This window comes from Perissodus microlepis, chromosome 18, assembly GCF_051167445.1.
Source record: "Perissodus microlepis isolate ML-2025 ecotype Zambia chromosome 18, ASM5116744v1, whole genome shotgun sequence".
Lineage (NCBI taxonomy): Eukaryota > Metazoa > Chordata > Actinopteri > Cichliformes > Cichlidae > Perissodus > Perissodus microlepis.
Genome location: NC_140478.1, coordinates 17107741 through 17120417, shown reverse-complemented (window position 1 = coordinate 17120417; position 12677 = coordinate 17107741). Strand labels below are relative to the sequence as shown.

Below are 12677 nucleotides of genomic sequence, written 5' to 3'. Positions count from 1 at the left end.
TCAAATGAAGATACTTGAGACTGCCACTTCAAACCATTCAATGATACTAGTGCAACATAAGAACACATTTGCATTTATTATCTTCCTCCACTCTTTAGTTTTCTTTCTTTTTTTTTTTTTAATAAATTCATCACCAGTTACTAGCATTTGCCTGGACACACATCTTCTATACAAATCTTCTCAGTTGAGCAGCATACTAAGACTTAATGGAAATTCATAAATTTCCATGTCAGCATAAGCACTGCTGTGGTAGATGCTTGTGTAGATCTGGATCTGGTCTGCATGTGTACATGAATATTATGAACACATTAATCTGGCTACAGTAAGTGTTGCAGAACAAGTCTTTTTCTCATTACTGAAAGTAACATGGTTGTACGAGAGGCACAGATCTTTGTTTATCTGAAATAATATTACACTGCTATGACCTTCTCAGTGGCCATTTCCAGATGCTCATCCTGCCTAGCCCATTTAGGGCACAAAGACCAGACTTGCCTTCCGTATAAGTAATACTGCAGTCTATACAGGATGTATAATAGCTTGTATGCAATTTCTACTTGAAGCATTTTTATTAAGGCTTCAAATCTCTTTTGCAGACATTTCACTTGACTGTGAATTGTGAGCACAACGCTGTCAAAAACTGACTTCATTGCAATACCTTGTTGTGTTAACCAAGTTCACACAATGATGGCTGATGGCTTTCATTGCCAATGTGGACAAGGACAAAGTTAAGTGACTATGTTTTTTTACACACACACCTTGGGTGGACTGCTCAGGTATATTAAGAACTGTTCAACAATACATAGTGACTCATTTTTTTAATGTATGCAAGGACAACATCATTGCAGTGTCAACCGTAACATTTCTCATTTACAACACTACCCCCCAGGCTATTAGATGAGTATTTTACTGAACCCCTGTATATTTTAATAGACTGTGAAAACCAAAAATAAGCCAATTTTAAACCCCTTGTATACTGCTGGAAACCTTAATGTACAACAATAGCGATGTATCAGTTATGGGGATCTCACAATACTACTTTACAAGTAAGGACCACCACTGGATTACGAAGAAGCCATATGACAATCATGGGGGAGGGGGAGGGAGGGAGAGAGAGAGAGAGAGAGCTTTCGTCCAACTTCACAAAATGTATGCCAAATTTAAGGAAAAAAAAAAAGCTGCTCGATCCTTAAGTTCAGCAACGAGCGATATTGTAGTCAATTCTGGAAAAAAAATTTTCTCATTCCACCTTTTCGTGATTGCTTTGGTCACAGCATTGACTCTTTATTGCCCACTGTGAATGTCACAATGGAGACGATGCCGCTCGTCATCTCCACTGCTTTATCAACCATTTGATAAAGTTTTGAAGGTTCTTGGGCTGAATGTTAAAAAAAAAAAATAATAATAGAAAAAAATAAATAAATATATATATAAATAAATATATATATATATATATATATATATATATATATATATATATATATATATATATATATATATATATATTTTTTTTTTTTTTTTTTTTTTGTATACATGCACGTGATCTTAAGGCCTTACAGTCCACATCCATCTTTCTTTAGTCACAAATGTGAGTGAAAAGCTGTCTTTTTTTTTTTAATCCAGCACCACCAGCATTGTCTTTTGCATACGTTTTCATTAATGATCCTCTAAATGTGGAAATAATGACTGCAAGAAAGAAAACAAAGTGAAATACTTGTTAGTGAGCATTCACTTCAGCCAATTTGTCTTGGAGGTTAATTGATTAACTGTGACTGGTGGAAACACCGTAACTGAACCTGTACCAGGGAAATAAACTTGCCCAATATTCCTTTGACTACACGTCCACAGGTTATGTCGAATCTTGCACTGATTTACCAGCAGACAATCCCAAACCAGCAACATAGTTTTCCTTGTCATGCTGGCTCATGACAAAGCTGGTTATTTATATTAGTTAAGCCCTTACTAAGACATCGCCACTGTCTTGGACTGCAGGTGGCAACCACAGTCGTCTTTCTACTGCAGAAAACGACTGCAAACTGCAGCACTATTTTTACAAGAACTGGCTCATTCATGTACCACTACACTGAGCTTACCCAGGCAGCAGAGCACAACAAAGACCATCATCTCCAGCTATAGTCTAAGACGCCGCAATTTTTGAGTGCATCCGCAGGATGCGACTGATTTGAAGCAGTTGATTATATAATTCATTAAAATGAGCCTAGCTCTTCTCACTCAAAACTTGACTGAGCTCAAGCACTCAACTGTATACTGAAACACCAGCTTATATCTAGGGTAAACCACGTACCTGATAGTATCAACATCAAACACTTTTTGGTCTTTTTTTTTTTTTTTTTTTTTTTAAATAAGCATCGCACAGACCGAAAATGTGCACATTTTTGTGACACATACTAAGTTATAAAAGCAAACTCATTCCAAACTGCAGAAGCACAGTGTTTTGCTCAGCGAAACATAAAATTGTGTCTTATCAATCCCCATTATGTGCAGTAACAGGTACTGCTCATCTGTATAATAATGTCAATGAGGATACACGCAGTTCCAGATTTAATATGTGTGTTTATAATAAATTGTGCCGCGTTAAACCTTTTTAAATTCAGTGCCATCCATGCCTATTCATGTGCTAAACACTGCAGACAGTGTGGTCAGAAATGGCTTAAATTATTAGTTAGGCTTTTTCAGTGACTCAGAAGAGGTCTCACTTTGACACACACCACCTTTCGCTGCTTGTCTGTGGCAATTCAACATCTTTCTATCAATTATATTGACTTCAACAGTACTTACAAACATACAAACCCTTTATAAAAATGTTGAGACTGCACCAACGCCAAGTTAGGAATGTTACCTCTGAGATAAAACAAACAAACAAAACTGAAGACATAGTCTCTTTAAACACTGTAGGATCTGATATAAGAAGTCGTCGGATAAGGAGCATTTTTGTACAACAAGCAAACGCTCAAAGGTGATGAGGAGAACTTTACTTGGGGCATCTGAGGTTAAGATCCGGTGACTACAAGGCAGTCACGACCACCACGGGAGCAACCAAAAACATGCTAGCGTTAGCTTTTGTTGACCGAAGCTTGGGCACAAAGCAGCTGCATCCAGCTAACGACTGCTAGCTTGTTGTGCTCAACTCTGTCGCCTTTTCTTCGTCGACCACAGACAAAAGTAACGTTGATGTCGACTAAATTTAACAGAAATTGGAAAAAGAAACGAAGCCATTTATCATAGTTAACAACCGAAGGAGGACTGGCTTTAGAGACAACTTTAAAAGAGAGGGCCATCTATAGCAAACAGGTACCTATGGTTGTAGTTAGTTGTCCAACTCATACATGCGACTAACGCCTACGCCAAAACACTAAAAAAAAAAACGCTTCACCCCTTTGTTTCCCAGTGCTAGTGTTAAACATGTCCATGGCTCATAGAAAACTTGTCGAGAAACCTTAAAAACACTACCCCTCCTTATAGTCAGCTTCAAACCGGGTGCAAAGCAAAGGGGAGCCCAACACACACACAAAGGCTCGGTCTATTCAATGAAACGGAACTATTCTAGGGAACTACAATGATGCACAAAGTGAAAATGATAGGTTACACAACCACCCAGGTTCTGATTTTTTTCCCTTTTAGCTTCCAACTAACGTTAGCTGTGTGTATTTGTACTGAATAATGCAGTAAATGTGTTACTATTTGCTTATATAGCACCCATGAAATGTTCAATTGAATGTGCCGTTCCGTTGAATAGTCTGAGTCATGAAAGCCAAGGCGGCGACAAACCCCCAACATCAGACTGGAGAAGGATAAGGTTGGCTCAGCCTTACGTGAAAAGGTAAATTCCCAACAAACTCAGCTTACATTGAAGTAAAAAGACGAAGAGGCAAATATAGCTTACCTTCCAGCCCTATGAATAGAGAGTTATCCTCTTCATGTCCAAAATAAGAGGGATGAAACGTCGCACTTATCACCCAGCTAGCTAGCAAGCTAATGGAGCTAGCTAGCCTCTCTCCAATGAAGCAACACCGCAGTTCTCAAAAATGCACAACGCATATCATTATATTCCAGCGCTGCAATGTTATTCCCAACTTTGCCCATTTGATGGAGAAGCGGATGATGTAAATCCAACAGAAAACCGCTTCATTGGCGCACGCATCTGCGGGGATCACTTTCCTTTCTCCAATGACAGCTGTCGTCGCACGAGTTCGGCTTATATAGCTAGTTGGTGTTAGCCACCCAAGTCTACAGCCAATAATTTTACCATTAACGTGTAAACATAACCACCTCGAAATCCAAGCGGCTGCTAAAGTCAAGGCTCCGTGGGCCAAACATTAAGTAGGAATCCTCGGGGGAAAGTGTAGCGACCCGCAAAGCAATAGGAAAAAAAAGCTGGATGCCGACCGCTGGGGGTTGGCAACTGGTTCTATTTTCTTCAGCTGCGACAAGCTGCGGGACCAAGCGGCCAGTTTAGGAGAGACTCACAGTCATCCTGCCACGCAGTAACAACCGCCTCCAAAAGACATGTAAAAACAAACATTAGCTCGCCAAAAACAACATCTCGCCTGCCGCGCTGACCGAGCTGCAAAATGACTATGAAATAGCACAAAATTAAGTTGAAGATGACGCTTCGGGGTGCTCTGTAACGGTGGCCATATCTAATGATAAGTGGCACCGAAGCACAGCCCCCCTCTCCAAGCTCCTCAAAAACTAGATCCGCCTCCTCCTCCCCCTGAACAGCACAACTACGGCGCACAAATCTTTCAGAATCGACGGGGCTCGTCGAGAAAGGGATGTTTCGCGAGTGTGAGGCGTGTTTAAAAAGACCGTTGAGAAGACGCGATGAGAAATGACAGATAAACCATTTTACAATTCCTTCAAAATACTCTCTGACCCTGCGGAGGGATATAAGCATTTAGTAAATAAAATAATGGCTAGCGTGGGCCCGAAAAGATGGAGTCTGGATTTTTACCCGGTTGGAGTTGGAGCTGGTAAAAACCATTGGTGCTTGAGCTCATGCAAATCTTTGCCAGCTGTAGCTATACAGAATCCAACAGTCGGAAGGCTTCCTCATAGCCGGGGGAAAATACACAAAAATGGATTAACTTTAATACGCCATGGAGCTGGTGGTTTAGGCTGGGTGCGAATGTACCTCAGCTGCTCCCATACGACGGCGTCTCTACGCCTGCTTTACACCCCCCTAAACACACACACGCCCAGTATACAGATTTAAGCGTTGCATTATGTGTTAGATAAAGGTACTCAACAAACCGACCGACCGACCGACCGTACATTCAGGGGTTAACTTTCGGAAAAGCCCCCAGGGGTCGGCTTTCAGCGGCTGTACATAATATATAATAGAGGCAGAGAATGTTGTGTCTCTGGTTAGATTTTGCTTTCGATTTTAAGGCTCACTTAACTACAACTTACGAGACTTTCTTCGAGTGAAGCCCCTCAGAAAATTAACTGGAAATAAACGCAGCCCTATTCCTTTAAATGGTAAACCTTGGCACCCCCTTCCTAAACTGAGAGCTCCCCCTGCTGGCTAATCTAATGTGTTCATTATTATTATTATCATTATTATTATTATTAGTAGTAGTAGTATCATTATTAGTATTATTAGTATTGATAGCAATCATTTCGAAATAGTTCATATAAATCGCGCAGTGAAAAAATGGTTAAGTGGCAAATTAAAGCAAGCACTCGGAAAATCAGAGAAATATAATGACTGTAGAGGCTTTTATGGTGTGTATAACGCAGATATGTGCAATTGTGTTTGCAGTAATTAACTCTTAACTCCACTGATCATCAGTGAGAGTATTTGCATGTTAGACAAGCCACCACCACTAGTATCAACACACGAAATGAGGGAGTGTGCTTTGTAAGAATGGTTTTCGTCCTTACAGTAGAATTACAGAGACAATGCAAAGCAGCACAGAAGCTGTTTTCCAGGGCTTCTCCTTTACATAATCACTCATTAGTTTGTTTACTCTCAATAGTGAGCTCTGGGCTACAGAGTCAGAAATCTAGAATAATTTGTCTAACAGCACAATAGAAGTTGTGTATTATAATACGTGTGTGTTATCACATATGCAAGAGACAGCTGAACAGGCAACCTAAAAGCATGGAACCTGATAATGCTAACAATACATCAAGGAAATATAAACAAGAACAGGGGGGGAGGGGGGGGATGACTAACCTGAACATCTACAATATAGGGAAAATACAAATGGGAGAGTAGATTTCACATGAATTTAAGACAGATGATAGGTTTGTAGTGGTCAATATATGGATATATGGACATTGTGAAGCACTGCCTTCAAGTACAGTCTTTATTTCCAAGCACTAAAATGATCACTCTGAAGGAGAAGCTAGTTTTAATGGTGTGATGCTTCATTTTTAAATGTACCATTAACTCATTTATAATAATGTTTTTGTCTGTTGAGACCATTGAGTAGGATGGACCTTTGGCTGCGGGACAGGGGGAAAAAAAGAAGCAGTTGCCAGTCAGATGCTTTCCAGATGGTACTGCACAGTCTATCAAAATCTGATGGCACTTTTATTCATTATTCTAACAACTTTTACAGGATCCCCTGCACACTTGCTGTTTTTACCTCTCTCTTGATCTCCTCCATATATATTTGTTGACAATTTGAGTCAGAAATGTCAAATTTGCTTTAATCACTCCTGTTGCCAGTGATTTTAAGTCCAGTTCTTTTGTAATTTTGCATACCTCGTTTTTCTCTCCCTGTTCATTAACAACTACCCTTCAATTTCTGAGGCTTCAGTGAATAGTAGATGGATCAACTGCAGGATTAGATGCATCTCTCAGGTCCTTTGTCAGGTCTATGCTGGATTTGTTCTTGTTTCTTAACAATATGGATTTCAGATACTGTTTATCTGCTGCAGAGTTTGTTTGTTTGTTTGTTTTTAGGTCTGCCACTTCTTCTTCTGTCCTCCACTTGTTCTGTTTCCTCAAAATTTTTGAAGAACAAACTGCACACCATACAGACACATTCCAACCTTTTGGCAACTGGTCTTTGAGGATTTTGCTGAGATTCAACAAAAATAATAAACAAAATATGTGTTTTTATGGCAGGCTGTTAGGAACAAAGTTTGGAAATATACAATTTATACCTGGCTCTTTGGAAAGTTTACATTAGTTCATCCCTTGAGTTAGATGCCTTTTTTATACCTGAACAATTCATAGGTAGGTATTAAATGCTGTAACAAACAATAACATTCTTCTGGGCTGAAAGTGATTGAAAACATTGACTGACCTCAAGAAAATGTACAAAAAAGTTTTGTTCCTTGGAAGTAAAACAAAGAAATGATGGGTTTCTGATGAGTTTTTGCTTATACACATATATTTATTCAGGACTGCATGGTGGGATGGTGTTAGTTCAGGGTTTATCTCCATCTTTCTGAGTGGGGTTTGAATATTCTCCCTGCGTTTTTGTGGGTTCTCACCAGGTAATCTGGCTTCCTCCCACAGTCCAAAACATGCAGTTAGGGGGATTAGGCTAATTGGTAATTCTAAATTGCTCATAGATGTGAGTGTAAATGGTTGTCTGTCTCTTTGTGTTAGCGCTGTGATAAATTCGCAACCTATCAACAGGTTCTCACTCCCTAAGCGTAATATTTTATGCTAGGTGACAAATCGTCAACATTTTACGCTTTCGGGTACCCAACACGTTCCTAAATGACGAGATCGGGAAAATGAGAAAACATGAGAACCGTTTGGACTCAATCTACACATGTTCGTTCATTTTCTTAAAATCGCTTTGGAAAACACTATTTTACGTGATTTCAGTGCTGGTTAAGGTTAGGAATAGGGTTATGAATAGGTTATGGTTAGGGTTAAGGATAAGGTTAGGTTTAGGGCTGGAATACATGGCTGGAACGTTTATTACCGCTGGACCGTCATTCCACTGGAAATCATCCATAAGAACACGGAAGGTCACCTTTCGCTTTCCTCAGGAATGCCGCGGGACGTGACAACGCCCCGGTGTACCCTGCCTCTATGGAAGCTGGGACAGGCTCCAGTCCCCCTCCGACCCTGAATTGGATAAATGGAAGAAAATGGACTGATGGAAGTGTAGGATTTCAGCTTTAATTCAAAGGGTTTAGCAAACATTTTGCATTAACTGGTTAGGAATTAGAGCTGTTTTTATATGTAGTCCTTCATTTTCAAAAGGCTCAAATGTAATTAGACAAACTAATATAGTTTTAAATGTATGAAGAAGAAAAAAATATTCAATAAGTGCCTGAGGTCCAGAACCCATGAAAATCCCCAAATGTTGTGTTTCCTCTCTTGAGATGCAAGGTCTTTCCTGTAGCTGCCTTCAGTTGCTGTGCAATTGTGAGTCTTTCTGCCTTTAGTTTTGTCTTAAGTGACTGAGAAGCTGTTCTATTGGGCTGAGATCAGGTGACTCACTTGGCCATTGAAGAATATCATATTTCTTTGCCTCAAGAAACTTTTGGGTTTCTTTTGCAGCATTCTTTGAGTGATTATCCATTTGCACTGTGAAGCATTGTCCGCTCTTTTCCAGCATTTGGCTGAGTCTGAGCAGTGAGTATAGCCCTGTACATTTCAAATTTCATCCTTCACAATTTAACCTGCAGTCTCATCATCAATAAACACTAGCGACCTGGCTCCACTAGCAGCCATACATGCCCATGCCTTAACATTTCCCCCAACATGTTTTACAGATGAGACACAAACAGGCTACACTTTAAATCCTTTGAACTTTTCCTTTACTTCTCCGTAATTACTGGGTACTACATAATCTTAGTTTCATCTGTTTAAAGAATTTGTAAAAAAATTTTTTTTCCAGAACTGGACATGTGTTGCTGAGCTTAACTTTATGTATATTGGACCAGGTTTTGTGAAGTCAAATTTCTGGTCAGCAGTATTTCCTGACAGCACGTAAGGATGAGACACGACACTCATTGGTATCGCTTTCTAAAATGTGACCTTTGTGTGGGTGCACGTTCACACCGTTAACCACCCATTGACCTAATTACCTTGAAAACACAAAGCTCCTGTTTAGCATTGCATCGCTGATACTCCTGTTGGCCTAATTCCTACATTTACAAACCCAGCACTGACTGATCCACAGAGACTCAAGACTGTAATTACTAGAGCGACTCTGTACTTAATACTGATTTGAAACAACTGTTTTTGTATGCAATGAAAGCAATAATAACAGTAACATCATGTTTTATACTGGAAGTGAATTTAAATTTAAAGAGATCACGCAGCTTTTGTCAAAAATCATCCCTCTGGCCAGCATATAGCTTGACTCATCATGCCACTAAAAGTACATGCATTTGTAGTGTGACAAACACTGGCTATGTTTCAATGCAATAGTGTGCCAGCGCAAATAAAAGCAGCACCCCCAAACCACTGATTTTTTTATTTACACCTGTGGTTATTTCTGCCACGTGTCAAAACGTCCATAAAAATCCCTGATGTAATAAACAAGCAACCCTTTCAACTCTTTCATGTCAAATAAAACACAAAAACCTCTTTAATATTTGTTGCTCTACACACACTAGCCAGTTACACAGTGAAGAATCCTGCTTTACCACCATATGAGATATATAAACTATTCTTTAAGATTTAACAAGCATGTAATTTAATTTGCAAAGCTTAGACATGGTGGAAATGTTCCAAAAAGCTCATTAGTGTGGGATAAAGAAGTATTTTGGTATGTTACAGACAGAGGGCAGCATGGCTCTACTGTTTCATACAACACTGGAAATAGTAACAGGATCAAATTGCCTACTATAATTCAACATGAAAAATGCACCCTGTCTGTTTTATTTCTACCAATACAACATATTTTATATTTTCTTCAATTTTAATTGTTTTGCTATTGTTTATCTATTTATTTTATGGTGTTTAATGACAAGCATCCTGTCCATTAATGTAAAGCAATATTAATGACAAGAGATAATCAGATGTGCTCTAAGACAAACATTTGTGTGCCATCTTCACAAAGTTTTGCTTCTCTTCAGGTAACCGATGGCCAGGTGAACCGTTCAAACTCAGTTTGTCTTCATGCACATTTTCTCATCTCGAGCGTACATTTATGGTGTAGGTATATATAATTATTAGCAGATAAATGTGCTTTAATACAATAAGTCACATCAGCAAAACAAAGCATAATGTCATGGTGAATGGATAAATGCTCAAGGAGCTCTTTTCTGGTTGTTGAGCTTAATTGGTGCCCTTTGGCTATCAGCATTAAAAACTAATTTTCAAGAGAATACTGTGACTGCAGGATAGAATAGGCTTTTTTTAGGCTATTCAGCCATCACATTGCTAGCCTTGCAAGTCATCATTTGGGTATAAAGTGTTGCAGTGGATTTTTTATGTTGTTCCTGCAAAATAATTGCCTGTTTAGGTCGGCTGCTGTTTTCAATATACATGCTATACGTGCAATTTACAGACCATTGCATGCAAACTGTTATGTGTCATGAGCTACTATGTAGGGCAACCCGTATGTATATAAAAGACACCATTACTGAGAAATATAATCGACATAGACTCAGCAATATATTTAAAAAACAAACAGGCCAACATTATCTGCGAAAATGTTTAAAAAGAAGCAGATCGTTATTTTTGCTGCTGCAACTAGAAAAAATAACCTGCTGATAATATCAGTATTTCAGATAACAACCATCCTGCTTTTCAGTTTTACCGTGTATTTCTTTTAGGAGTCTTTTAGAAACAAAGCACCAGTGCTGCCTAAGGTAGAGGAGGAGGCAGCTGCAGAGTAAAAGGACAGACAGCTACCAGGTGAGCAGATGGATCATATTAATATAATAGAAGAGAGAAGAAACATGAAACCAAATGCTGGCTGAGCTCTTTCTCTGCAGAAGAACAGCTATTGTTGAATCGAACCCACAATAGTTCACTGCACGGCTAGATAATAATTTCCTATAGCTGCATGCAGAACACATTTCAAAACCATAGTATGTAGTAAAAAAAATTAGACTCAGTGTGAGTGGCGAAAACCACAAAGAGTACACATGCTTCAGTTAGATCTGGATAGGGAATCTGTTTTAATCTTTTATTTCAAAGAAATAAAATGTTTAAATATTTCACAGACAAATTTGCATCACAATTTCCTCCGATAACTTGGTGCTGAAGCCCAGTGTGGAAGAACTTCTACCTTACAAGAAAGAAGGCTTTCATTACAGTCTAATTAAAGAACAAAGAAGTCCACTTTTAAGAAGTTATAGAAAGAATTTGTTTGACTTGATACATTAAACAGCCAGAATTGGCAATGCAGATATGAGAGAGAGCGGGAAAGAATTAATCTATCTCTTCTTGTAGACATATCTCAGACACCAAGTCTTTGGTCTTGACAAGCTTTGAATAAAGTGGAAAGAAGTGCGAAAGAAAAGTTTTAGGTCTCAGTGATATTAGAAAGTGCACTCAGTGTGATTAGATGCTTGGTTCAGACACTGAAAAACTGCAAAAGAAGTCAGAATGAATCTATTAATTCATCACTGATTGATGAGGGGACATTTCGTGAACTGAAATATTAAACCTTCATGTCATTGGTGGCAAGACAGCTCTAAAAACCAGCCTCGCACCACATCTGCATTCTCTGATTTTACATGACTTTCAATCATAAGGTCAGGTTGACCTTTTTTAGTCCTTTTGAACCATGAGGGAAATTGATTGCACCGGCGAATTATATGTGAACTGATAAAATATGGGAAAATTAATCCCTGCTTTGCAGAAAAAATTAAATTGAGGCAGAGGGGATTTGCTATTCTTCTGACTTTTGCAAAAGCTTTAATGTATAAAGTCTTCTGAGTGCAGTCCCTACTTGATGAACAATTCTATTGCCCATGGCTGGAGGAGCTAATTAGAATCTATTTATAATCATAGGGGAATATATCCAAAGAGCTAAGAGAGAGAGAAAGGATAGAGAAAGAAAGAAGGGGCTAAAGGGGGGGATGGTGTGCCATGAAATCAGTCTGCGTGCTCTGATATCTGAAACTCAGATGTTCGCATCCAAGGAGCCAGACAAAACCAAATTAGCAGGTCTTCGCAGACAAGACAGAGTTTGCCTTTTTCTTCTTGTAGGAGTGGAAAGCCAGTTTACGGGACATACTTCAGTAACACAAGTGCATAAGTAGAAGATGAAGAGAAGTCATTTTAAAGTTTCAAGTTTTGGAACTTTTCGCAAAAGCTTTCAGTAGTCTTATGCAAAAGTCTCATGGGGGAATATAAAGCGGAAGATCAGGACATGAGGACAAGGGGAAGAGAGCAAAGAAGGAGCTGCATTAGAAATATGATTAAACTATTACAGCTTTTTATTTAATAAAATAGTGTTGAACTGTTTGCATATTAAATAAAAATTCATTTGTTCTCTGCTTTCCTTCACTTTACAGCGGTGTCATCAAAGATCCCACCGCTCTCTGCTTCACTGCTTTCTGCAGAAATGTGTCTCTGCTGTCAGTGCTCTGCAGCCAGACACTGATTTTATGCAACGAAAAAACACAAGAGCAGCGGGAACTCGGTGAATTCAATGTGGACTACCCAGCATCCACTTACACAAAGCCATTAACAGTCTGACCAGACTGGTGAAATGCTAAAGCATCACATGCACATGGACAAAGTAGGAAACGCACGTGGACAGACAAGTCAATAT

The 12677-nt window shown here is 39.0% G+C and overlaps 1 protein-coding gene across 8 annotated transcripts in view; it reads right to left on the bottom strand.

Moving 5' to 3' along the window:
* kmt2cb (lysine (K)-specific methyltransferase 2Cb) overlaps window positions 1-4678 on the bottom strand; it is an 85064-nt gene extending 80386 nt beyond the window's left edge. For all 8 annotated transcript variants that reach the window (XM_084913352.1, XM_084913353.1, XM_084913357.1 and 5 more), the window contains exon 1: window positions 3902-4678. The gene's annotated coding sequence lies outside the window, so the exon portion shown is untranslated. The remainder of the gene's footprint in view (window positions 1-3901) is intronic.
* Window positions 4679-12677: the final 7999 nt, after the last annotated feature.